We start from the raw sequence: 26,957 nt of genomic DNA, 5'->3' as shown, positions 1-26,957 counted from the left end.
GAGCATTACCCAATGGATAAGGACAAAAAGAGCTGAAAGAGAGAGTAGAGATGAGATGGTAGTGGAGGTCCCACAGTCTGCACTGAATGCCGTGGATCCCAACACGCTAGCAGTGGAGAAGGTGGACTATGTTGCGTTTTATAGCAAGCAATAAATTTCACTCGTCAAACTAATGAAACATCTAAGACGCTTGACATCACTGTAAAGGCGGCAAAACGATTTCTGGATCTCCAGGACTTTACAGCCGAAATGTTACTGCGAGTACTGAATGAAGAGGTTCCCCCCTTCCCAGGTTCCTGAGTGTTGGGATCTGAATAGACATTTAAATCCGACTGAAGGAGTACAGTTTTTTGTTAGTTTTTGTTTTAAATGTAGGATAGTAGCGTGAATTTGGTTAGTGTGTTTTGTGTTTTTGTTTTTGCTAATTAGTATGAATTTTTTCATCCAAAATTTTTTTTTGTTTTGGGGGTATTTTTCACTACCCCGTACAGTAAGTAGGTGGTGGCAAAATACACCTTATGAGTGTCGTCTGCCAATAAACCTCAAAGAAGAACAAGAAGCATAGATAAGTGTAACAGATGTGAAACGGCTAGCTTAGTTAGCGTGGATGGGTAACGACGCTTCGTAGGTGTCAGTTGTTGATGTGTGCAGAAGGTTCGCGCCCGGGTATGGGCGAGGGGACGGTTTAAAATTATACTGTTACATAAGGACAGGGGCGGTCAGTTACCAGGGGTGGTTGAATCAGGGATTCAGGGAGAGGCAGGTGAAACTAATAGAGTTCTCACAGTATGAGTCATAATACCCATGGAACCTAGCGGTCGAAACAGGGAAATGGTCCCAATTGTTGTTCGTTCCACCATTCATTTTTCCCCCATTGGGGATTTTAGAAACACTTAAAATATGGGCTTTGAGATGTTGTGATAACTGTGTAAATCACTCTAGGACAAGGTGACTTTTATCAGTATATTTGCCTGTAATGTTAATTAATTAGCACTTTTGAATCTAAGAGTAAATAGAGCCGACTATATTGATAAAAGTCACCCTGTCCAAGACATATTTACATGTTATGTCAAAACGTCACCCAGCCTACACTACACACATATCTTATTTAAAAAAAAAAATCCCAATGGGGAAAAACGATTGGAACCATTTCCTTGTTTGACCGCTATGTTTGATGGGTATTATGACGCCTCCACCGTGGAGCTCTACGAGTTATTCTGCTCTCTGGTAAACGAGAGCACTGTGGAATCCGAGTAGATAGCACAGAGAGTGAAAACATTTTTTTTTTTCAACCTTAATAAACTTTTAGGTTATGAATTTCTCCCTGACCAAGATGGCTACCATTTTCAACCTATAAACAGAACTTTGAATAGTTTATGACATAGCCGACCCGTATGGTGAAAGTCTTTAGCAGGATAGGCTTCATTTCCAATAAACACTTCACCTGGAATTTACATTTATATCGACCAGCTGAGAGAAAGAAAGATAAAAAGGTGATCAAATTTGACTGACTTCTGGATCGGGTCGCTGGTCACAGGTAAGGTAACAAGTTATCTATTTTAAAACAAATTCTAATTAATGTTTGTCATTTAATAAATACAATATGTTTTAGCTGTGGTGTTTCCACAGCTCTCGACGTTGGCTATCCAGCCAATGCTAACTAGCTAGCTAGCTGACAACAAGACCCGAATGAACTGTACTGTAGCTGAAACTAATACACTATATGAGCATCAGTCAACGAACTATAAATACATTTAAAAAAAATGTTTACCAGTGAATAAGACACATTTTAAACAGCTTAAGTGTTTTGTTTTGGGTTATTTTTGACGGCTAGCTGCAAGCTAACCAGCGAGCTAACTTTGCTACTGGGTTGACAGCGCTAGCTAGTTGGCTACTGAATATAGCTAACGTTATAACTAGTAGGTGGATTCACATCGTTAGACTAATATACCATTTGATTTAAATGATAACTAGTAGAGATAACTAGCTAACGAGGTAGTTTATAAATGTGAAATACGTAACATATGGACTGAAAACCCCACTTCCTTACTGCGTAACGTTAAGTCTCCAAAGCCAGTGGCGAATTAACGTTAACTATTTAGTCAGTTAGTTGGTTGGTTACTGTTAACTCTCTCAATGAACTAACTAGCTAGACAACTAGCTAACATGCTTGAAATCTGTTTTACAACCATGGCTGTCTGTTCATGGTTGTGGTTCTGCTTTAACCTAGTTCTGTTAACCCTCCTTAACATGATACATGGCCAGGATCCTTCCTTTTTTGGGTTGTCTTTTTTTAACGTTGATTGTCAAATATGTAAGAATGACCATTCTTAGGATGAAACTGAATGTGTGAGTAAAGACCTTGTTCTGACATGAAATCCTGCAAGTTTACGCAGATGTCACCTTACATTTCCACTCATGTGTAGGAACTGACTACTCTGATTCTGATTTTCCAACACCATGATGATCATGACACCCACCTGCCTTGAAGCCAGGTAGGGTTGGCAGGGCGGGCAGAGTGTGAAACTCAACAAGTTGCCTGGCATGTGTCATTTCTCAATTAGTCATCGTCGCAAAGATTCTGTGTTGCAATTCCAACAGCTACTGTTAAATTTAATGATAAAAAAAAATCTGTCCTCGTTGAGATTCTCAGTGGTATTCCCGTCAAATACAATAGCGAAGAATGTGATCCGACTGACACGGCCACAACACCTCTATCCATCTCCTGACTCACACACCTCCCCCTGAAACATTTCCCACAGAGATTTAGGTTTGTGATGGTGGTGTATCTGCATGACTTACACCAGGAGTCTTGCTAGTAGCAACCACCTTTTCCCTAGTCTGATAGGTACACCTCCTTTTCCCTAGACTGATAGTTACACTGCCTTTTCCCTAGACTGATAGGTACACCTCCTTTTCGCTAGACTGATAGGTACACCTCCTTTTCCCTAGTCTGATAGGTACACCTCCTTTTCCCTAGTCTGATAGGTACACCGCCTTTTCCCTAGTCTGATAGGTACACCGCCTTTTCCCTAGTCTGATAGACACCGCCTTTTCCCTAGTCTGATAGTTACACCGCCTTTTCCCAAGTCTGATAGTTACACCGCCTTTTCCCTAGTCTGATAGTTACACCGCCTTTTCCCAAGTCTGATAGGTACACCGCCTTTTCCCTAGTCTGATAGGTACACCGCCTTTTCCCTAGACTGATAGGTACACCGCCTTTTCCCTAGACTGATAGGTACACCGCCTTTTCCCTAGACTGATAGGTACACCGCCTTTTCCCTAGACTGATAGGTACACCGCCTTTTCCCTAGACTGATAGGGACACCGCCTTTTCCCTAGTCTGATAGACACCGCCTTTTCCCTAGTCTGATAGGTACACCGCCTTTTCCCTAGACTGATAGGTACACCGCCTTTTCCCTAGTCTGATAGGTACACCGCCTTTTCCCTAGTCTGATAGGTACACCGCCTTTTCCCTAGTCTGATAGGTACACCGCCTTTTCCCTAGTCTGATAGGTACACCGCCTTTTCCCTAGTCTGATAGGTACACCGTCTTTTGCCTAGTCTGATAGGTACACCGCCTATTTCCGAGACTGTTAACCAGTCTTTTTAGCTCATATTCCACTCCTGTCATTTGCCAAAGACAGGAGTGGAATGTTAGCCGTTCCTTATTGTTTCCATTTTAGTCATTTAGCACATGCTCTTATCTTTACAGGAGCAATTTAGTGCCTTGTTCAAAGGTAGACAGGTTTTTCTCAGGGCCAAACAGCCTTAACCGCTCAGCTACACCTGCTATGAAGTGATTCAACGGTCACCCCAACAGATCTATTGAAGCTTGTTACTGTGATGCGATTTGATTGCCCGTTAGAAAACTAAACTTAGGTTATTGATTGGTTTGTGGGTTGCCGTTGAGGGGAAGGAAATTATCAAACGGTTTGGTCACTGTGATGCTCTAGTTAGCAGTGAGGCCCTCTTCTCTCCCGGCTCTCTCTTTTTGGCTTTTCTTGTTCAGAGCAATGACAAACTCTGCTCTTTGAGCAGGTGTTGAGCTGATATCCGTTCAGCCTCAGGAGAATGAATGTGTGTTAATTCTTTGTACCAAAGCCTTGGTTCTGACAGGCAGCAGTGTGACAGAGGAGCGGGACTCAGTCTATGGCTGTTCCAAACGGCACATGATTCCCTATTTAGTGCACTACTTTTGGGCAGGTCCTGTGCCATTGGGTCCTGAGCCATTGGGCTCCCGAGTGGCTCAGCGGTCTAAGGCACTGCATCTCAGTGCTAGAGGCGTCACTACAGTCCCTGGTTTTCGAATCCAGGCTGTGTCACATCCGGCCGTGAGTCCAATAGGGCGGCGTACAATCGGCCCGGCGTCGTCCGGGTTTAGCCGCGGGTAGGCCGTCCGGGTTTAGCCGCGGGTAGGCCGTCCGGGTTTAGCCGCGGGTAGGCCGTCCGGGTTGGGGGGGGGCAAAAGTTTGGGGGGGGCAAAAGTTTTGGGAACACCTGTACTATTCATTTGAACCCATATGAACTTAAATGAGGAATATTCTGCCTTTTCGTGGATACAGGGGATATCAAAATCAAATCAAATCAAATGTATTTATAAAGCCCTTCGTACATTAGCTGATATCTCAAAGTGCTGTACAGAAACCCAGCCTAAAAACCCCAAACAGCAAGCAATGCAGGTGTAGAAGCACGGTGGCTAGGAAAAACTCCCTAGAAAGGCCAAAACCTAGGAAGAAACCTAGAGAGGAACCAGGCTATGTGGGGTGGCCAGTCCTCTTCTGGCTGTGCCGGATGGAGATTATAAACCTGGAGAGGAACCAGGCTATGTGGGGTGGGCAGTCCTCTTCTGGCTGTGCCGGGTGGAGATTATAAACCTAGAGAGGAACCAGGCTATGTGGGGTGGCCAGTCCTCTTCTGGCTGTGCCGGGTGGAGATTATAAACCTAGAGAGGAACCAGGCTATGTGGGGTGGCCAGTCCTCTTCTGTCTGTGCCGGGTGGAGATTATAAACCTGGAGAGGAACCAGGCTATGTGGGGTGGCCAGTCCTCTTCTGTCTGTGCCGGATACTGGTGAGCGGGATATCAATGGTGCATGTAAACAAGTTATCCACTTAATAAGACCTTAAGTGGGATATGAGCTACTGTCTGGACTACTGTGTGCATTTACAGTGTCAGTTCTAGACTGACAGAACGACACAGATGAGCTTGGCCGTACTATGTTTCCTCGTTCAGAAATGTGTTCTTTTAAAAAAAAAAAAAAAATTATAGAATATTTGTTCACTCCAATATGCTCGTTCCCGACGAACAAGATCTGACCTGCTTGTTTCCTTTCAGGTTGGTCATGTGGATAGGAAGATCGGTGTCCTGATCTCCGGAGTTCCCATCAGTATTAAATGGGTCTGTGCTCTGATATAATGAGCCGAGGGAAGATAATAAGACGAGCTTTTTACAGTATAATTCTGTATCCGATCTGTCTCATTCCAGAGCAGGTGGTTTGACTGTGGTTGAAGACAGCGTTTGGTTCTCCGCGGGGCTGGTAACATTATTAGCTTACAGTCTGATAAACATGCAAACTGATCACTTAATTATTAAGTCATAACCATCATTAGGGCTGTTCTGTTAATTGGGAAATGGGCATTATTAGGGAATTATACAAAACCACTTTTTCCAGTTCAACACACGAGGCTAGCAATCCATTTAACTGTTGAGTATAAATTGGGACCAAATCCTACAGCCTCTCTCTCTCTCTCTCTCTCTCGCCTGTTTCTCTATCGACTGTCCTGTGTGAATATTTGACGAGGGGGGAGTCGTAGAACAGAGAACATTTGACGAGGGGGGAGTCGTAGAACAGAGAACATTTGACGAGAGTTAGGGCTGTGACGATACCAGTGTCACAACATTTTTTTTCCATGTCAAAAAAATAACGCCTAGCAGACAGACCTTTTAAAAAATAAAAAACCTGCTGTTCATCAAATATGGTGATGTAGAAAATCAGTGTGACTGGGTGACAACATGACATTTGTTTCCAACGTTAGGACTGTCTTCCTGAAGAAGTTAAATCCACTTTGTTTCATTTCCTTGCCAACGATAGTAACGTCCCGGACCTAACCAGTGGGGAATGGAAAAAAAAAAAAAAAATTCAGATTCTCATATGACCCCGTTTTCCAGCACAACTAGCCCAAAATAGGTCTTCTGAAATCACAGAACTAATTTGAGGTTCATCTGTCCCTGTATGTGCATGTCTTACCGTGGTCTCTACACGGATCCTTCTAGAATGGTGAGAAATGGAACACGTGATCCACACTATTGGGGCACTTCTCAGAGCACAGTCAATCGACAAGGACCTCTGTCTCCAGCTGGTTCAATACAGAACAATTGCATCATTTTGGAGAGGACTGTCCTGTATTCGTATCGACTAGAATTCAGAGATCAGCTCGACCTCTTTGGAACGAACACCTGATCCTCTGTCTCCTGATTGGATGATGACTAGTTCCTAGAGCAGGTCATGAGGCCCGGTCGGGGGGGGGGGGGTTGATCTCTTCATTTTTCCCTCTCTGTCAGACTCGCAGCTAGAGATTAGGGAAGGAAGGAAGACTCTCTGTGCTGCTGGGGTGGGTGGAGCCTAAGACTCACTGTGCTGCTGGGACTGGGCGCAGCCTATTCTGTGGAGCCTATTCTATATTAACTTAATATAAAACATAAATAAAATCAATTTAGCCTCAAATAAATAATGAAACATGTTCAATTTGGTTTAAATAATGCAAAAACAAAGTCTTGGAGAAGTAAAAGTGCAATATGTGTCATGTAAAAAAGCTAACGTTTCAGTTCCTTGCTCAGAACATGAGAACATATGAAAGTTGGTGGTTCCGTTTAACATGAGACTTCAATATTCCCAGGTAAGAGATTTTAGGTTGTAGTTAATATAGTATTTATAGGACTAGTGTAACAGTATAGCTTCCGTCCCTCTCCTCGCTCCTACCTGGGCTCGAACCAGGAACACATCGACAACAGCCACCGTTGAAGCAGCGTTACCCAATCGTTCCCCTCTGCAAGGGGAATAACTACTCCAAATCTAAAAGCGAGTGACGTTTGAAACAGTATTAGCGCACACCCAGCTAACTAGCTAGCCATTTCACATTGGTTACACCAGCCATTAGGCTGATAGGCTTGAAGTCATAAACAGCGCTGTGCTTGCGAAGAGCTGCTTGCAAAACGCACGAAAGTGCTGTTTGAATGAATGATTACGGGCCTGCTGCTGCTCAGTCAGACTGCTCTATCAAATCATAGACTTAATTATAACATAACACACAGAAATACGAGCCTTTGGTCATTAATATGGTCGAATTCGGAAACTATCATTTCGAAAACAAAACGTTTATTATTTCAGTGAAATACGGAACCGTTTGGTATTTTATCTAACCGGTGGCATCCATCAGTCTAAATATTCCTGTTACATTGCACAACCTTCAATGTTATGTCATAATTACGTAAGATTCTGGCAAATTAGTTCGCAATGAGCCAGTCTGCCCAAACTGTTGCATATACCCTGACTCTGCGTGCAATGAACGCAAGAGAAGTGACACAATTTCACCTGGTTAATATTGCCTGCTAAACTGGATCAGTAGTTATAACTAGTGATTATGATTGATTGTTTTTTCTAAGATAAGTTTAATGCTAGCTAGCAATTTACCTTGGCTTCTACTGCATTCGCGTAACAGGCAGGCTACTCGTGGAGTGCAATGAGAGGCAGGTGGTTAGAGCGTTGGACTAGTTAACTGTAAGGTTGCCAGATTGGATCCCCTGAGCTGACAAGGTGAAAATCTGTCGTTCTGCCCCTGAACAAGGCAGTTAACCCACCGTTCCTAGGCCGTCATTGAAAATAAGAATGTGTTCTTAACTGACTTGCCTGGTTAAATAAAAGGTATACATTTTTTTTATTTTTTATAATCGGAAATCCGCGCCCAAAAATACCGATTTCCAATTGTTATGAAAACTTGAAATCGCCCCTAATTAATCGGTCGACCTCTACCCTCTAGCGCCTTGCGGTCGGACGCCGAGCAGTTTCCGTACCAGGATGAAACCTCCCCGCTGCACCCAGCTCTCGATGGTGCACCCAGCTCTCGATGGTGCACCCAGCTCTCGATGGTGCACCCAGCTCTCGATGGTGCACCCAGCTCTCGATGGTGCACCCAGCTCTCGATGGTGCACCCAGCTCTCGATGGTGCAGCTGTAGAACCTTCCTTTTCATCCTCTTCATCCTGTACTGAACCTCCAGTCATCCTCCACTGAACTGAACAACCCCCCCCCATAGGCCTCTCTCTCTTATCAGCTCCAAGCTCAAGGGCTGATAGGGATGAATTCATTGTAGTGTGTGTGTGTGTGTGTGTGTGTGTGCATTTATTGTTTGGAATGACTTTCATCTCGTACTTTACCCTGTGTAGGTCACAAAGGGGTTAAGGTAGTCCCTCATACCCGATTGGCTATACGTACCTTTAAAAAATAAATAAAATGGGCTAACCATTGAACAGGTTAGGCCTGTATGTGTTACGTGTCACCCAGGTCTTATCTGCTGTGGCCCTGGTGGTGTTCAGCCTCCGCTGACGTCACCATGAAGCGTGCATGTTGCCGTGGCTCTTGTTCCCTGGTAACTGCAGCGGTTGTCAGGTTATGAGGTGACGATATAGTATTTTGTCCTAGCGCTGTGTTCAGAACAGGGTCGTCACCATACCCCTATGGTGAGAGTACGATACCTGATATTTCCATGGCAACAAGGAAAACACAAAGCAGACTGAACTCTGTTGTAGGACAATAAACATGTGATTCTGGTTGACGGCATTAGGACCGTTTCCCCTCAGGAAATTCAGTCTGCTTCCTGTTTTGTTTTCCTTGCCACGATAGAGGTATCGTGACATCCCTAATTCAAAATGATGCTCGGTTGTTCTCATCCTCTATGGAGGGACCTTGTTTTCTCCTGCTGAAACACACAGTCCCACGTCAGATTATATGTTCTTGTTGTGAACTTAATCTCTGTCTCTAATATGACACCGTGATCACCCCTGCCTTTCCCACACCCCTGGTCTCTGCTCCTCTCCTCTCTGCTCCTCTCCTCTCTGCCCCTCTCCACCTGGTCTCTGCTCCTCTCTGCTCCTCTCCTCTCTGCTCCTCTCCTCTCTGCCCCTCTCCACCTGGTCTCTGCTCCTCTCCTCTCTGCCCCTCTCCACCTCTCCTCTCTGCTCTTCTCCTCTCTGCTCTTCTCCTCTCTGCTCTTCTCCTCTCTGCCCCTCTCCTCTCTGCCCCTCTCCACCTGGTCTCTGCTCCTCTCTGCTCCGCTCCTCTCTGCTCCGCTCCTCTCTGCTCTGCTCCTCTCTGCTCTGCTCCTCTCTGCTCCGCTCCTCTCTGCTCCTCTCCTCTCCTCTCTGCTCCTCTCCTCTCTGCTCCTCTCCTCTCTGCTCTTCTCCTCTCTGCTCTTCTCCTCTCTGCTCTTCTCCTCTCTGCTCTTCTCCTCTCTGCTCTTCTCCTCTCTGCTCTTCTCCTCTCTGCTCTTCTCCTCTCTGCTCTTCTCCTCTCTGCTCTTCTCCTCTCTGCTCTTCTCCTCTCTGCTCCTCTCCTCTCTGCCCCTCTCCACCTGGTCTCTGCTCCTCTCCTCTCTGCTCCTCTCTGCTCCTCTCCTCTCTGCTCCTCTGCTCCTCTCCTCTCTGCTCCTCTCTGCCCCTCTCCTCTCTGCCCCTCTGCTCATCTCCCCTCTGCTCCTCTCCTCTCTGCCCCTCTCCTCCTCTCCTCTCTGCTCCTCTCTGCCCCTTTCTCTCTGTGATGGTCATGAGAACTGCTGCTTTAGCTGAGTCATGGTTCTCTGGGCAGGAAGGCTGCTTCTCTCCTCTCCACCTGGACTCAGCCTGTGCTCTGCTCCGCTCTGGCTACTGACCATGGTGTATGTTAAATAACTGTTACAGACAGGTAGGTGGGCAGGTAGGCAGGTAAGCAGGCAGGCAGGTAAGCAGGCAGGCAGGTAAGCAGGCAGGCAGGTAAGCGGACGGGCGGGCAGGTAGGTAAGCGGACGGGCGGGCAGGCAGGCAGGTAAGCAGACAGACAGACATGTTCTGTCAGATAAAGGCAGTGCAGTAGCTATGTGCCCTGTAGGGCTGCCCGAGAGTCTTCAGTTCTTTTAAACTCTTTCCATATAGACACAACCTGGGTGTTTTTATCAGATTAACTCCTTATTCACTGAGCTTGTCTGATGCTTTAAGCGCACTGTTTGATGAAGTAATTAAGACACACAAATGACTAGAGGGAGTCAGAGACCAAGATAAAAACAAATAGCGTACTGTTAAATGTTGACGTAAAACTCAACTTATTTCAGAGACGGCCATGTCGTAGTTAATGAATCAATTATACAAGCATCCAATCCGTTTCACTTAGTTTTTTACCAATCAAACTACATAACATAATGGTAGTCCATTTATTTGAAGGGTAAATCAAGATGTAACCTAGGTCTTTCCACAATACAGGTGAATGCATATTCAATAGGAGTGTGTGCACTGAGTCTGTTTCTCTTCCATTTAGGACTTATTTTATTGTGCTGATCAAAAACCTCCTGAATAGAAGTTTATTTTTATAAAATGTCAGGGGTTTCTTTCACCGGTGACGATGTCATTCACAGAGCCACAGTCGGGTCTCCTTCACCGGTGACGATGTCATTCACAGAGCCACAGTCAGGTCTCCTTCACCGGTGACGATGTCATTCACAGAGCCACAGTCGGGTCTCCTTCACCGGTGACAATGTCATTCACAGAGCCACAGTCGGGTCTCCTTCACCGGTGACAATGTCATTCACAGAGCCACAGTCGGGTCTCCTTCACTGGTGACAATGTCATTCACAGAGCCACAGTCAGGTCTCCTTCACCGGTGACAATGTCATTCACAGAGCCACAACTCAGCCCAGCCTCCCAGTGGTTCCTCAGGACAGACTAGAGTCCGTATGAGAGAGGAGATGGTTCAGCAGGACAGACTCCCAGTGGTTCCTCAGGACAGACTCCCAGTGGTTCCTCAGGACAGACTCCCAGTGGTTCCTCAGGGCAGACTCCCAGTGGTTCCTCAGGGCAGACTCCCAGTGGTTCCTCAGGGCAGACTCCCAGTGGTTCCTCAGGGCAGACTCCCAGTGGTTCCTCAGGGCAGACTCCCAGTGGTTCCTCAGGGCAGACTCCCAGTGGTTCCTCAGGGCAGACTCCCAGTGGTTCCTCAGGGCAGACTCCCAGTGGTTCCTCAGGGCAGACTCCCAGTGGTTCCTCAGGGCAGACTCCCAGTGGTTCCTCAGGACAGACTCCCAGTGGTTCCTCAGGACAGACTCCCAGTGGTTCCTCAGGACAGACTCCCAGTGGTTCCTCAGGACAGACTAGAGTCAGTATGAGAGAGGAGATAACATGACACAGCCCAGACTCAGTGCTTCCAACATTGTATCAACTATTCTGGGCCCTCAGTTACCCATGCCAGTGAGCTCCAGACATCTGTATTTGATCAAGGGGATAAGAAGTAATTCGGTATTTCATGACGTTTCTCACTGGATCAGTGCATTTTTCCCTTTCATCCAGAGGCTCGGTGGTTATCGAAAGGGACAGAGCTGGAAATATTTTAAAATCCATTGAGAAACGATGATAGTTCCTCAATGGATGTAAAAACAGACTAGAGGTGAAGAGAATATGTACTTTTGAGAAGCTCCCTACAGTTCATTAGTGGTGGTGAGTTGAAGACCGTCAGAAATACTATGACATCACCAAATGGGCACGTTTGCGTGCAGCCTACGCCTGCTTCTAAATCGGGTGCATTGACCGGGTGCATTGACGGGCTCTCCAAACAAAAGACAATTTCATAAATTGACAAGACGTAAAGGGAAATAAACCAAAGATAACGTTTCAGTTCCTTGCTCAGAACATGAGAACATATGAAAGCTGGTGGTTCCTTTTAACATGAGTCTTCAATATTCCCAGGTAAGAAGTTTTAGGTTGTAGTTTTTATAGGAATTATAGGACTATTTCCCTCTATACCATTTGTATTTCATTAACCTTTGACTATTGGATGTTCTTATAGGCACTTTAGTATTACCAGCCTGATCTCTGGAGTTGATAGGCTTGAAGTCATTAACAGCGCTGTGCTTCAAGCATTGCTAAGAGCTGCTGGTAAAAGCAGTAAAGTTAGAATGAATGCTTACGAGCCTGCTGCTGCCTACTACCGCTCAGTCAGACTGCTCTATCAAATATCAAATCATATAGTTAATTATAATATAATAAACATAAATACGAGACTTTGGTCATTAATATTGTCAAATCGGAAACGATCATTTCGAAAACAAAACGTTTATTCTGTCAGTGAAATACGGAACCGTTCCGGTATTTTATAGAACGAACCCTAGTATCCTGACTACACAGCGTGCGCAAGCATTGCAAAATACATTTTGGAATCTATATTATTAAATTATTGCACCCACGCTGCTCGCGCGTGTCAACGAGCGACTGCGTTGCCAAGGGTTAAAATAGAAGTCAGTTCTATTTGTGACGCAGACCACGCTGCAAGTCCTGCCTCTCCCATCTCCTCATTGGTTTATAGAAGCAGATACCCACGTGTCATCTCCTCATTGGTTATACCCACGTGGGTGATTGAAAGAATAGCTGTGTTGCCGGTCGTCGTGGTAATACTATGAAAGTTTAGATGCCAATCACCATATAAATTCAAATAAGAAAAAGCCTGGAAAGAGGAGAGTTGACTAGAAACGATTCGTCAAAAGTTTTATATCCCAGGACAAATTAGCTAGCAACAGCAAGCTATCTAAATAGGACAAATTAGCTAGCAAGTGCAAGCTAGCTAGCTAAATTGCCATAAATGTTTAATGCTTTTCGACCTGTCCCCAAATTAATATAGTTGTTTCAGTTTGTTTTGATATTTTAACCTGTGTGTCGTGATCGTGTTTAGTGTGGGGGGACAAAATACATTTATGCACGATGGCGCACGCTGGCGCACGATGGCGCACGATGGCGCACTTTCGCAGCCGGTTTGGGTTCCATGTAAGTCTAAGTATTACTGTTACATTGTACACACCACCTTCAATATTATGTCATAATTATGTAAAATTCTGGCAAATTAATTGCGGTCTTTGTTAGGAATAAATGGCCTTTCAACAGTTCGCAACGAGCCGGGCGGCCCAAACTGCTGCATATACCCTGACTCTGCCTGCACTGAACGCAAGAGACGTGACACAATTTCCCTAGTTAATATTGCCTGCTAACATGAAATTATTTTAACTACATATGCAGGTTTAAAAAGAAATATACTTGTGTATTGATTTTATGATGTTTATGGTTAAATACATTCATTATTGCAACGATTGTGTTTTTTTGCGAATGGGCTTTTGTTAAATCATCAAGTTGAAGTAGGCTGTGATTCATTGATAAATGAACAGGCACCGCATTGCTTAAATGCAACGCAGGACAAGCTAGTTTAACTACACATGGTTGATGATATTACTAGGTTAACTAGTGATTATGTGAAGATTGATTGTTTTTTATAAGACAAGTTTAATGCTGACTAACAACTTACCGTGGCTCCTTGCTGCACTCGTGTAACAGCCTGCCACACAGTCTCCTTTGCAATGTAATCGGCAGATTACCGACATGTTAGGAAAACTTGAAATCGCCCTAATTAATTAGCCATGCCGATTAATCGGTCTACCTCTACTTGGTATGGCAACTGCTTTGCATCCGACCGCAAGGCTGCTACAGAGGATAGTACGTACGGCCCAGTAGATCACTTGGTCCAACCTCCCTGCCATCCAGGACCTCTATACCAGGCGGTGTCAGAGGAAGGCCCTAAATATCAGACTGTTCCCCCTGCACATTGACTCAGTACTGGTACTCTGTGTATAGAGCCATGTTATCATTGACTCAGTACTGGTACTCTGTGTATAGAGCCATGTTATCGTTACTGTGTATTTATTTATTCTATTTCTATTACTTATTTTTCACTCTGCGTTGTTGGGAAAAGGGCCCGTATGTAAGCATTTAACTGTTAGTCTACACCTGCTGTTTACAAAGCATGTGACGAATAAAGTTTGATTTGACACACAACAATGTGCTGTACAATCTGTCCACACTCCCTCAGATAAGTTGAGGTAAGGTGGGAAGAATGTGGACTCGTTTCCTGTGTATTGCATCAGAGCCGTTCCCAGTACAGTAGTCACACACACGCTGTCCTTGAACGGGGAGGGTCTCACTAAAGATATGCCCGCCGTAGTCTCACGCACAGAACACACTGTGGCTAAACAGGACGAGAGAGAGGCAGCAGTCGCTTGTGAGTTAGACTCCCAGTGCAGCGTGGACAGGAGAGGAACAATGCCGTCACTGTACTCTGCTGCTCTGTCCTGTCCATCCTGTCCTCTCCCCCCTGTCTGTGTGGGAGGACACCTCCATTCACATCCTGAATGTTCAACATGGTGGGAGGGACACCTCCATCCCACAGCTCTCTGTTCAACATGGTGGGAGGGACACCTCCATCCCACATCCTGAAGCTCTCTGTTCAACATGATAACATGGTGGGAGGACACCTCCATCCACACCCTGAAGCTCTCTCTGTTCAACATGATAACATGGTGGGAGGACACCTCCATCCACACCCTGAAGCTCTCTCTGTTCAACATGGTGGGAGGACACCTCCATCCACACCCTGAAGCTCTCTCTGTTCAACATGGTGGGAGGACACCATCCACAACCTGAAGCTCTCTCTGTTCAACATGGTGGGAGGACACCTCCATCCACATCCTGAAGCTCTCTCTCTGTTCAACATGATAACATGGTGGGAGGACATCTCCATCCACACCCTGAAGCTTGAATTCCGTAAACCTGGGTAAGTTGACTGAGAACACGTTCTCATTTACAGCAACGACCTGGGGAATAGTTACAGGGGAGAGGAGGGGGATGAAAGAGCCAATTGTAAACTGGGGATTATTTGGTGACTGTGATGGTTTGAGGGTCAGATTGGGAATTTAGCCAGGATACCAGGGTTAACACCCCTACTCTTACGATAAGTGCCATGGGATCTTTAATGACCTCCGAGAGTCACGACACCTGTTTAACGTCCCATCCGAAAGACAGCACCCTACACAGGGCAGTGTCCCCAATCACTGGCCTGGGGCATTGGGATATTAATTTAGACCAGAGGAAGAGTGCCTCCTACTGGCCCTCCAACACCACTTCCAGCAGCATCTGGTCTCCCATCCAGGGACCAACCAGGACCAACCCTGCTTAGCTTCAGAAGCAAGCCAGCAGTAGTATGCAGGGTGGTATGCTGCTGGCTTAGAGGTTTCTGTTTTGTTCCTACAGATGTTTGTGCCTCTACAATGCCCACAAGCCACGCAGGACTCATTGGAACAGTGGATAAGACCAGGAACTAAATCAGACCATCTTTTCTACACAGAAAGATCATTCAACATTATAGCCTGCTGATCTTCTGAACTTCCCAATACCTTATGGATGCATTTCAGTCACATCCAACTGTCTTCAGATTGAAATACTGTCAAAAGCACTGTCAGATTTGATTTGTAATTGGCTCAATTTAAAAAAAAAAAATTGTTGGTTTTACATGAATTTTCTTCATATCAAAATGTCTGGCCAAAATCTCCTGCTTTTAACACACAACATTCTCTGGAGAAAGTTTTGAAATGCCACATAACTTGACTGTAAAGGAATGCCGCTTCTGAACGTCCGTCACTTGGTGACCAGAACTGTCAATTAAATCATCTAGAGCTGCCTGAGCGCAGCCCTCTCTGCTGCCTGAGCGCAGCCCTCTCTGCTGCCTGAGCGCAGCCCTCTCTGCTGCCTGAGCGCAGCCCTCTCTGCTGCCTGAGCGCAGCCCTCTCTGCTGCCTGAGCGCAGCCCTCTCTGCTGCCTGAGCGCAGCTCTCTCTGCTGCCTGAGCGCAGCCCTCTCTGCTGCCTGCTTGCAGAGTTCTCTCTTCTTAAAATACTTTAAAGTTGGTTTAAATACCGTGACTTTCCAAGACATTTAGTACAAAGAGAACTCTTCTGCCAGGAATCGACTCCTAAGAGTCAGTATTTTTGGAACGGAGGAGACCGATTTTAGTTGCCGTACTTCCCGAGAACACATCTTTCATAGCGAGGGACCGAGAGGGGAGGAGCACGGTTACGGCAGCTCGGCCACCGGGCAGATGGAGTCAGAACCGCGCACTAGGCCTATCTGTAACCGAAAGCTATATCTCACAATGGAATGCTGTATTTATTGTCTTGCGATGTCTTTCAACTTCAGAAAAGCAGGGCCCATCATCAATGAATATGATATTTTCCACCCAACAGACCGAAGACTGAACACACACGCATCATTAGCAAAGAGAGAGAGTAGGCCGCTGCACTGGGATTTACATTTTGTGGGGGCAAATAAACATTATTATTTGGGATGCCAATTTAATTTGAAATGTTTCCACCATTTTTGTTGCCCTATAATGTACTTGTATTCCATACAGAACCAGCCTAATAATGACTAGTCATTTTTTTTTAAATGAACATGCCCTTGTGTTGGTTTGGATAGATTTACTGTTAAAATAAAGAGCAAAATGTATTTATTGCAGATTTTCAAAGTGCCCTGTTATGTGAAGTCCTCTAGATGCCAAAATGACACAACAAAAAAGGAAAATGGGGAGAAGGACTGTTTTTTTTCTTCTCTTCCCCCCGTTGTTTTCATAGACAAAGGAAAACATAACATACTAAGTCCACAATCAATCAATTAATCAAATGTATTTATAAAGCCCTTCTTACATCAGCTGATATCTCAAAGTGCTGTACAGAAACCCAGACTAAAACCCCCAAAACAGCAAGCAATGCAGATGTAGAAGCACGGTGGCTAGGAAAAACTCCCTAGAAAGGCCAAAACCTAGGAAGAAACCTAGAAAGGAACCAGGCTATGTGGGGTGGCCAGTCCTCTTCTAGCTGTGTCGGGTGGAGATTATAACAGAACATGGACAAGATGTTCAAATGTTCATAAATGACCAGCAGGGTCAAATAATAATAATCACCGTGGTTGTCGAGGGTGCAACAGGTCAGCACCTCAGGAGTAAATGTCAGTTGGCTTTTCATAGCCGATCATTGAGAGTATCTCTACCACTCCTGCTGTCTCTAGCGAGTTGAAAACAGCAGGTCTGGGACAGGTAGCACGTCCGGTGAACAGGTCAGGGTTCCATAGCCGCAGGCAGAACAGTTGAAACTGGAGCAGCAGCATGGCCAGGTGAACTGGGGACAGCAAGGAGTCATCAGGCCAAGTAGTCCTGAGGCATGGTCCTAGGGCTCAGGTCCTCAGAGAGAAAGAAAGAATTGGAGAGAGCATACTTAAATTCACACAGGACACCGGATAAGACAGGAGAAATACTCCAGATATAACAGACTGATCCTAGCCCCCCGACACACAAACTACTGCAGCTTAAATAATGGAAGCTGAGACGGGAGGGGTCAGGAGACACTGTGGCCCCATCTGACGATACCCCCGGACAGGGCCAACCAGGTAGGATATAACCCCACCAATGTTGTAACCACATCAGGGGATCGTTTGTGAAAATCAGATTATTATTTTTTTGCATAGTTACCCTTAAATTCCGGTGTGCACCGGCCGGACGGCTGTGTTTGGCTAGCGGTGTGCACCGGCCGGATGGCTGTGTTTGGTTAGCGGTGTTTCTGTAGCCCACTTGTGATTGAGTCAAATAATCCTGATTCCGCCAGGTAGGCATAGTCTTCTACTTCATAATTACTTTTTAAATGCCTTTCTATCTACACAAAGACAGTTAGGCTATCATTAGCATCGCTACATAAAGTTCTGGAATTCCCCAAAATGGTGAATTTACCGAGAACAGAAGTAGCTCTGAGTCTGAAAATTAATTAATGGCCCGAGGAGGAAACGGTCAGGGAGCCAGTAAAACTCCTGAAACCTTTTCATGTTTGAGCCGATCATTTCCTCAGGTTGAAAAGTTTGTTCTCATGGTAAGAATGGCACCGTACAGTAGCTGGGCCTGTAACACCTCAGCTGGCAGAGGGTCCGCGTAGCAGTGACACAAACTGCTGTCTGTGGGGTTGCTGCTAGATAATGGCCAGGGAGGATGAGTGTGTTGTAGAGATGGTGATGTATTACATCCTGTCAGTCTGTCTGTCTGGATGGTGATGTATTACATCCTGTCTGTCTGGATGGTGATGTATTACATTCTGTCTGTCTGTCTGGATGGTGATGTATTACATCCTGTCAGTCTGTCTGTCTGGATGGTGATGTATTACATCCTGTCAGTCTGTCTGGATGGTGATGTATTACATCCTGTCAGTCTGTCTGTCTGGATGGGGATGTATTACATCCTGTCAGTCTGTCTGGATGGTGATGTATTACATCCTGTCAGTCTGTCTGGATGGTGATGTATTACATCCTGTCAGTCTGTCTGTCTGGATGGTGATGTATTACATCCTGTCTGTCAGTCTGTCTGGATGGTGATGTATTACATCCTGTCTGTCAGTCTGTCTGGATGGTGATGTATTACATCCTGTCAGTCTGTCTGTCTGGATGGTGATGTATTACATCCTGTCTGTCAGTCTGTCTGGATGGTGATGTATTACATCCTGTCTGTCAGTCTGTCTGGATGGTGATGTATTACATCCTGTCTGTCTGGATGGTGATGTATTACATCCTGTCAGTCTGTCTGGATGGTGATGTATTACATCCTGTCAGTCTGTCTGGATGGTGATGTATTACATCCTGTCAGTCTGTCTGGATGGTGATGTATTACATCCTGTCTGTCTGTCTGGATGGTGAATTATTACATCCTGTCTGTCTGGATGGTGAATTATTACATCCTGTCTGTCTGTCTGGATGGTGAATTATTACATCCTGTCAGTCTGTCTGGATGGTGATGTATTACATCCTGTCAGTCTGTCTGTCTGGGTGATGTATTACATCCTGTCAGAGGTTTAGCTTGCTGCTGCTGATGATCCCAGCTAGACATTCCTCAGCAGTGCCCCGTGGCTCAGGCAGTGAGTGGCGGCTAGCATAGCAGCACTTGCTAGGTAGAGGGGCTATCAGCCGACAGAGAAAGGCATATAGATAGACTAAATATACATCTATAATCTATAAAGATAGACTAGAAAAGGCAGATAATGGCCCGACAATAACGGCCTGGCTGATATTTTAAAATGTATTTTTATCGGTCGTTCTCTTATTTATCGGTCGTTCTCTAATAATTACCGACTGACACTTTTACAGTTCTAGTCCTCGTACGCACCGTAGTTACACTGGCAGTGTATGGACCTGGCCTCTTCCCCTGGCTGGACCATGTCAGGAGGACCTCCGGCTCACGTTGTTAATGTCGTGATGTCACACAGCACCTCTACAGGTGCTCTCCATTTAAAATGTTACCTCTCCTCCAACTGTGACAGTCATCGTTCTGGCTCCTATGTCAATATCTGTCAAATATTATACAGCTGTTGAGCCAAGTCCTTCCTCAACATATTAACTTGTGTGTCATAACGAGAAGAGACCAAAGAAAGCCCCGTCCTTCCTCAACATATTAACTTGTGTGTAATAACGAGAAGAGACCAAAGAAAGCCCCGTCTTTCCTCAACATTTTACCTGTGTGTCATAACGAGAAGAGACCAAAGAAAGCCCCGTCTATCCTCAACATATTAACCTGTGTGGCATAACAGGAAGAGACCAAAGAAAGCCCCGTCTTTCCTCAACATATTAACATGTGTGTCATAACGAGAAGAGACCAAAGAAAGCCCCGTCTATCCTCAACATATTAACCTGTGTGGCATAACAGGAAGAGACCAAAGAAAGCCCCGTCTATCCTCAACATATTAACCTGAGTAAAACAAACATACAGTCAATAATACAGTAGAAACAAGTCTATATACGATGTGAGCAAATGAGGTGAGAAGGGAGGTAAAGGCAAAAAAAGGCCATGGTGGCAAGGTAAATACAATATAGCAAGTAAAACACTGGAATGGTAGATTTGCGATGGAAGAATGTGCAAAGTAGAAATATAAATAATGGGGTGCAAAGGAGCTAAATAAATAAATTAAATACAGTTGGGAAAGAGGTAGTTGTTTGGGCTAAATTATAGATGGGCTATGTACAGGTGCAGTAATCTGTGAGCTGCTCTGACAGTTGGTGCTTAAAGCTAGTGAGGGAGATAAGTGTTTATATTATATTTTATAAGCCCTGTCTATCCTCAACATATTAACATGTGTGTTATAACAGGAAGAGACCAAAGAAAGCCCCGTCTATCCTCAACATATTAACGTGTGTGTCATAACAGGAAGAGACCAAAGAAAGCCCTGTCTATCCTCAACATATTAACCTGTGTGTCATAACAGGAATAGTCCAAAGAAAGCCCCGTCTATCCTCAACATATTAACGTGTGTGTCATAACAGGAAGAGACCAAAGAAAGCCCCGTCTATCCTCAACATATTAACATGTGTGTCATAACAGGAATAGTCCAAAGAAAGCCCCGTCTTTCCTCAACATATTAACATGTGTGTCATAACAGGAATAGTCCAAAGAAAGCCCCGTCTTTCCTCAACATATTAACCTGTGTGTTATACGATTCCTTGTGTGTGTGTGTTGCGGCTCTGGCTCAACAGGTGTATTGCTGAATACTACAGGCCTTGTTTTACACGTAGACCTAGTGGCTGGCCAGACTGGTTGGGTTGCCTCCGCTGTGACGTCAGACAGGAAGGCTGGGTTGGTCTCGTATCTGCTCTTATTACCATCTGACTACAGCCCTCTTTTTTTCACGGTCAGGTGGACGGACGGGTCAGATCGAAACTGAGAAAATGTCGATCATCTGGAATAACCCCTGTATTTACCAGTCCAATGATCCAGCTCAAACGGTCTCTTTTTATAGCGCTAATCATCTAGGGAGGTCACTCCCTGCATATCAGATCACAACACCATTAGTCATACTCACAGCTAGATACTGAAGTAATGAAGACTAATCATCATTATGTACTTAGTACTGCTACTACTCTCTCCCCTCCCTGACTCGGCAGTAGTCTGGTTGTGAGTCAGGGTCCTGCTACTCTCTTCCCCTCCCTGAGTCAGCAGTAGTCTGGTTGTGAGTCAGGGTCCTGCTACTCTCTTCCCCTCCCTGAGTCAGCAGTAGTCTGGTTGTGAGTCAGGGTCCTGCTACTCTCTTCCCCTCCCTGAGTCAGCAGTAGTCGAGTTGTGAGTCAGGGTCCTGCTACTCTCTTCCCCTCCCTGAGTCAGCAGTAGTCTGGTTGTGAGTCAGGGTCCTGCTACTCTCTTCCCCTCCCTGAGTCAGCAGTAGTCTGGTTGTGAGTCAGGGTCCTGCTACTCTCTTCCCCTCCCTGAGTCAGCAGTAGTCAAGTTGTGAGTCAGGGTCCTGCTACTCTCTTCCCCTCCCTGAGTCAGCAGTAGTCTGGTTGTGAGTCAGGGTCCTGCTACTCTCTTCCCCTCCCTGAGTCAGCAGTAGTCGAGTTGTGAGTCAGGGTCCTGCTACTCTCTTCCCCTCCCTGAGTCAGCAGTAGTCTAGTTGTGAGTCAGGGTCCTGCTACTCTCTTCCCCTCCCTGACTCAGCAGTAGTCTGGTTGTGAGTCAGGGTCCTGCTACTCTCTTCCCCTCCCTGAGTCAGCAGTAGTCGGGTTGTGAGTCAGGGTCCTGATACTCTCTTCCCCCCCCTGAGTCAGCAGTAGTCGGGTTGTGAGTCAGGGTCCTGCTACTCTCTTCCCCTCCCTGAGTCAGCAGTAGTCGAGTTGTGAGTCAGGGTCCTGCTACTCTCTTCCCCTCCCTGAGTCAGCAGTAGTCAGAGAGGCAGAGTTGTCAGAGAGGCAGAGTTGTCAGAGAGGCAGAGTTGTCAGAGAGGCAGAGTTGTCAGAGAGGCAGAGTTGTCAGAGAGGCAGAGTTGTCAGAGAGGCAGAGTTGTCAGAGAGGCAGAGTTGTCAGAGTTGTCAGAGTTGTCAGAGTTGTCAGAGTTGTCAGAGTTGTCAGAGTTGTCAGAGTTGTCAGAGTTGTCAGAGTTGTCAGAGTTGTCAGAGTTGTCAGAGAGGCAGAGTTGGCAGAGTTGTCAGGTTGTCAGAGAGGCAGAGTTGTCAGGTTGTCAGAGAGGCAGAGTTGTCATGTTGTCAGGTTGTCAGAGTTGTCAGAGTTGTCAGAATTGTCAGGTTGTCCAACATTAATAAATGATGACTAGAGCTTCCACCAGAGTCTCAGTGCCAAGGTGGGCTCTCCTTTCCTCTCCTCTATCACGCCACAGACCCAAATAACACACACAGACCGGGAGCTCGCCACAGACCGGGAGCTCGCCACAGACCGGGAGCTCGCCACAGACCCAAATAACACACACAGACCGGGAGCTCGCCACAGACCCAAATAACACACACAGACCGGGAGCTCGCCACAGACCGGGAGCTCGCCACAGACCGGGAGCTCGCCACAGACCCAAATAACACACACAGACCGGGAGCTCGCCACAGACCCAAATAACACACACAGACCGGGAGCTCGCCATAGACCGGGAGCTCGCCACAGACCGGGAGCTCGCCACAGACCCAAATAACACACACAGACCGGGAGCTCGCCACAGACCGGGAGCTCGCCACAGACCGGGAGCTCGCCACAGACCGGGAGCTCGCCACAGACCGGGAGCTCGCCACAGACCCAAATAACACACACAGACCGGGAGCTCGCCACAGACCCAAATAACACACACAGACCGGGAGCTCGCCACAGACCGGGAGCTCGCCACAGACCGGGAGCTCGCCACAGACCCAAATAACACACACAGACCGGGAGCTCGCCACAGACCGGGAGCTCGCCACAGACCGGGAGCTCGCCACAGACCGGGAGCTCGCCACAGACCCAAATAACACACACAGACCGGGAGCTCGCCACAGACCCAAATAACACACACAGACCGGGAGCTCGCCACAGACCGGGAGCTCGCAACAGACCACATTGCCTCAGTTGCAGATGACCTTTCACACTGAGGTTTATTTAAGCATGACGTAGTTATATTTTCCTGACACACCCTTCACCCTTGGCCTGGGCCTTGGTGGGACGTAGCACACCTCTTCACCCTTGGTGGGACGTAGCACACCTCTTCACCCTTGGTGGGACGTAGCACACCTCTTCACCCTTGGCCTGGGCCTTGGTGGGACGTAGCACACCTCTTCACCCTGGGCCTTGGTGGGACGTAGCACACCTCTTCACCCTTGGCCTGGGCCTTGGTGGGACGTAGCACACCTCTTCACCCTTGGCCTGGGCCTTGGTGGGACGTAGCACACCTCTTCACCCTTGGCCTGGGCCTTGGTGGGACGTAGCACACCTCTTCACCCTTGGCCTGGGCCTTGGTGGGACGTAGCACACCTCTTCACCCTTGGCCTGGGCCTTGGTGGGACGTAGCACACCTCTTCACCCTTGGCCTGGGCCTTGGTGGGACGTAACACACCTTCACCCTTGGCCTGGGCCTTGGTGGGACGTAGCACACCTCTTCACCCTTGGCCTGGGCCTTGGTGGGACGTAGCACACCTCTTCACCCTTGGCCTGGGCCTTGGTGGGACGTAGCACACCTCTTCACCCTGGGCCTTGGTGGGACGTAGCACACCTCTTCACCCTTGGCCTGGGCCTTGGTGGGACGTAGCACACCTCTTCACCCTTGGCCTGGGCCTTGGTGGGACGTAGCACACCTCTTCACCCTTGGCCCTGGCCTTGGTGGGACGTAGCACACCTCTTCACCCTTGGCCTGGGCCTTGGTGGGACGTAACACACCTTCACCCTTGGCCTGGGCCTTGGTGGGACGTAGCACACCTCTTCACCCTTGGCCTGGGCCTTGGTGGGACGTAGCACACCTCTTCACCCTTGGCCTGGGCCTTGGTGGGACGTAGCACACCTCTTCACCCTTGGCCTGGGCCTTGGTGGGACGTAGCACACCTCTTCACCCTTGGCCTGGGCCTTGGTGGGACGTAGCACACCTCTTCACCCTGGGCCTTGGTGGGACGTAGCACACCTCTTCACCCTTGGCCTGGGCCTTGGTGGGACGTAGCACACCTCTTCACCCTTGGCCTGGGCCTTGGTGGGACGTAGCACACCTCTTCACCCTTGGCCTGGGCCTTGGTGGGACGTAGCACACCTCTTCACCCTTGGCCTGGGCCTTGGTGGGACGTAGCACACCTCTTCACCCTGGGCCTTGGTGGGACGTAGCACACCTCTTCACCCTTGGCCTGGGCCTTGGTGGGACGTAGCACACCTCTTCACCCTTGGCCTGGGCCTTGGTGGGACGTAGCACACCTCTTCACCCTTGGCCTGGGCCTTGGTGGGACGTCGCACACCTCTTCACCCTTGGCCTGGGCCTTGGTGGGACATAAGTTTGATGTATGTTGTTAATGTAGGACAAACGGCTGATTCTGTCGCTGTGGCTCTCTCTGTGCAGTGACTTTACCTTTATCAGCTAAGGAGAGAGACATACTGGGATCTACACGATTTAGGAAATCTTATTTGAGCAATATGTCTCTCTCTGGCCCAGCACCCCAACAGGCGGGCCAAGTATGATGTGGGTTAGTTGTATGGTGGAGGTGCGTCTACGAGAGCCGAAAGGCCTTCCCTGGGGTTTTCCAAAAGCCAGGCTCAGATCAAAGTTGCAGTGTTGTTGTCGTTGTTTATAAAATCTTGTCATGGGATACCGTAGAAAAAAGGTAGGGGTGTGGATCAGAAAACCAGTCAGTATCTGGTGTGGATCAGAACACCAGTCAGTATCTGGTGTGACCCCCATTTGCCTCATGCAGCACGACATCTCCTTCACATAGAGTTGATCAGGCTGTTGATTGTGGCCTGTGGAATGTCGTCCCCACTCCTCTTCAACGGCTGTGTGACAACACATCTCCTTCACATAGAGTTGATCAGGCTGTTGATTGTGGCCTGTGGAATGTCGTCCCCACTCCTCTTCAACGGCTGTATGACAACACATCTCCTTCACATAGAGTTGATCAGGCGGTTGATTGTGGCCTGTGGAATGTTGTCCCCACTCCTCTTCAACAGCTGTGTGACAACACATCTCCTTCACATAGAGTTGATCAGGCTGTTGATTGTGGCCTGTGGAATGTTGTCCCCACTCCTCTTCAACAGCTGTGTGACAACACATCTCCTTCACATAGAGTTGATCAGGCTGTTGATTGTGGCCTGTGGAATGTTGTCCCCACTCCTCTTCAACAGCTGTGTGACAACACATCTCCTTCACATAGAGTTGATCAGGCTGTTGATTGTGGCCTGTGGAATGTCGTCCCCACTCCTCTTCAATGGCTGTGTGACAACACATCTCCTTCACATAGAGTTGATCAGGCTGTTGATTGTGGCCTGTGGAATGTTGTCCCCACTCCTCTTCAACAGCTGTATGACAACACATCTCCTTCACATAGAGTTGATCAGGCTGTTGATTGTGGCCTGTGGAATGTTGTCCCCACTCCTCTTCAACAGCTGTATGACAACACATCTCCTTCACATAGAGTTGATCAGGCTGTTGATTGTGGCCTGTGGAATGTCGTCCCCACTCCTCTTCAACGGCTTTTGCGACATTGCTTGATATTGTCAGGAACTGGAACACGCTGTCGTACACATTGATCCAGAGCATCCCAAACATGCTCAATGGGTGACATGTCTGAGTATGAAGGCCATGGAAGAACTGGGATATTTTCAGCTTCCAGGAGTTGTGTCCACAGGGCATTCGGAAAGTATTCAGACCTCTTGACTTTTCACACATTTTGTTACGCCTGGGACTTATTCTAAAATGGATTACATCGTTTTTTCCCCCCTTAGCAATCTACACATTACCCATAATGACAACGCAAAAACAGTTCTTTCGAAATTTCTGCTGATTTAAAAAAAAAAAAAAAAAACCTATCAGAAGTATTCAGACCCTTTACTCAGTACTTTGTTGAAGCACCTTTTTGACAGCAATTACAGCCTCAAGTCTTCTTGGGTATGACGCTACAAGCTTGGCACACCTGTATTTGGGGAGTTTTTCCCCACTCTTCTTTGCAGATCCTCTCAAGCTCTGTCAGGTTGGATGGGGAGCATCGGTACACAGCTATTTTCAGGCCTCTCCAGAGATGTTCGATCTGGTTCAAGTCCGGGCTCTGGCTGGGCCACTCAAGGACATTCAGAGACTTGTCCTGAAGCCACTCCTGTCTTGTCTTGTCTGTGTGCTTAGGGTCGTTGTCCTGTTGGAAGGTGAACCTTCACCCCAGTCTGAGGTCCTGAGCGCTCTGGAGCAGGTTTCATCAAGGATCTCTGTGTACTTTTCTCTGTTCATCTTTCCCTCGATCCTGACTAGTCTCCCAGTCCCTGCAGCTGAAAAACATCCCCACAGCATGATGCTGCCACCACAATGCTACCCCGTAGGGATGGTGCCAGGTTTCCTCCAGACATGACACTTGGCATTCAGGCCGAAGAGTTCAATCTTGGTTTCATCAGACCAGAGAATCTTGATTCTCGTGGTCTGGAAGTTCTTTAGGTGCATTTTGGCAAACTCCAAGCAGGCTGTCGTGCCTTTTACTGAGGAGTGGCTTCCGTTTGGCCGTTCTACCATAAAGGCCTGGTTTCTGGAGTGCTGCTGAGATGGTTGTCTTTCAGGAAGGTTCTCCCACCTCCACAGAGGAACTCTGGAGCGTTGTCAAATTGACCATCAGGTTCTTGGTCACCTCCCTGACCAAGGCCATTCTCACCTGATTACTCAGTTTGGCCAGACGGCCAGCTCTAGGAAGAGTCTTGGTGGTTCAAAACTTCTTCCATTTAAGAATGATGGCGTCCACTGTGTTCTTGGGGACCTTCAATGATGCAGAAATGTTTTGGTACCCTTCCCCAGATCTGTGCCTCGACACAATCCTGTCTCAGGAGCTCAACGGGCAATTCCTTCAACCTACTG

At 47.2% G+C, this 26,957-nt stretch overlaps 1 protein-coding gene across 4 annotated transcripts in view; it reads left to right on the top strand.

Moving 5' to 3' along the window:
• Positions 1 to 1,207: 1,207 nt before the first annotated feature.
• LOC110513746 (protein numb homolog) overlaps positions 1,208 to 26,957 on the top strand; it is a 131,613-nt gene continuing 105,863 nt past the window's right edge. For all 4 annotated transcript variants that reach the window (XM_090211714.1, XM_090211713.1, XM_090211716.1 and 1 more), the window contains exon 1: positions 1,208 to 1,537. The gene's annotated coding sequence lies outside the window, so the exon portion shown is untranslated. The remainder of the gene's footprint in view (positions 1,538 to 26,957) is intronic.

The sequence above is a fragment of the Oncorhynchus mykiss genome, chromosome 19, assembly GCF_057628025.1.
Source record: "Oncorhynchus mykiss isolate SJ-2025 chromosome 19, ASM5762802v1, whole genome shotgun sequence".
Taxonomy (NCBI): domain Eukaryota; kingdom Metazoa; phylum Chordata; class Actinopteri; order Salmoniformes; family Salmonidae; genus Oncorhynchus; species Oncorhynchus mykiss.
This window is presented reverse-complemented; position numbering and strand designations above follow the sequence as displayed.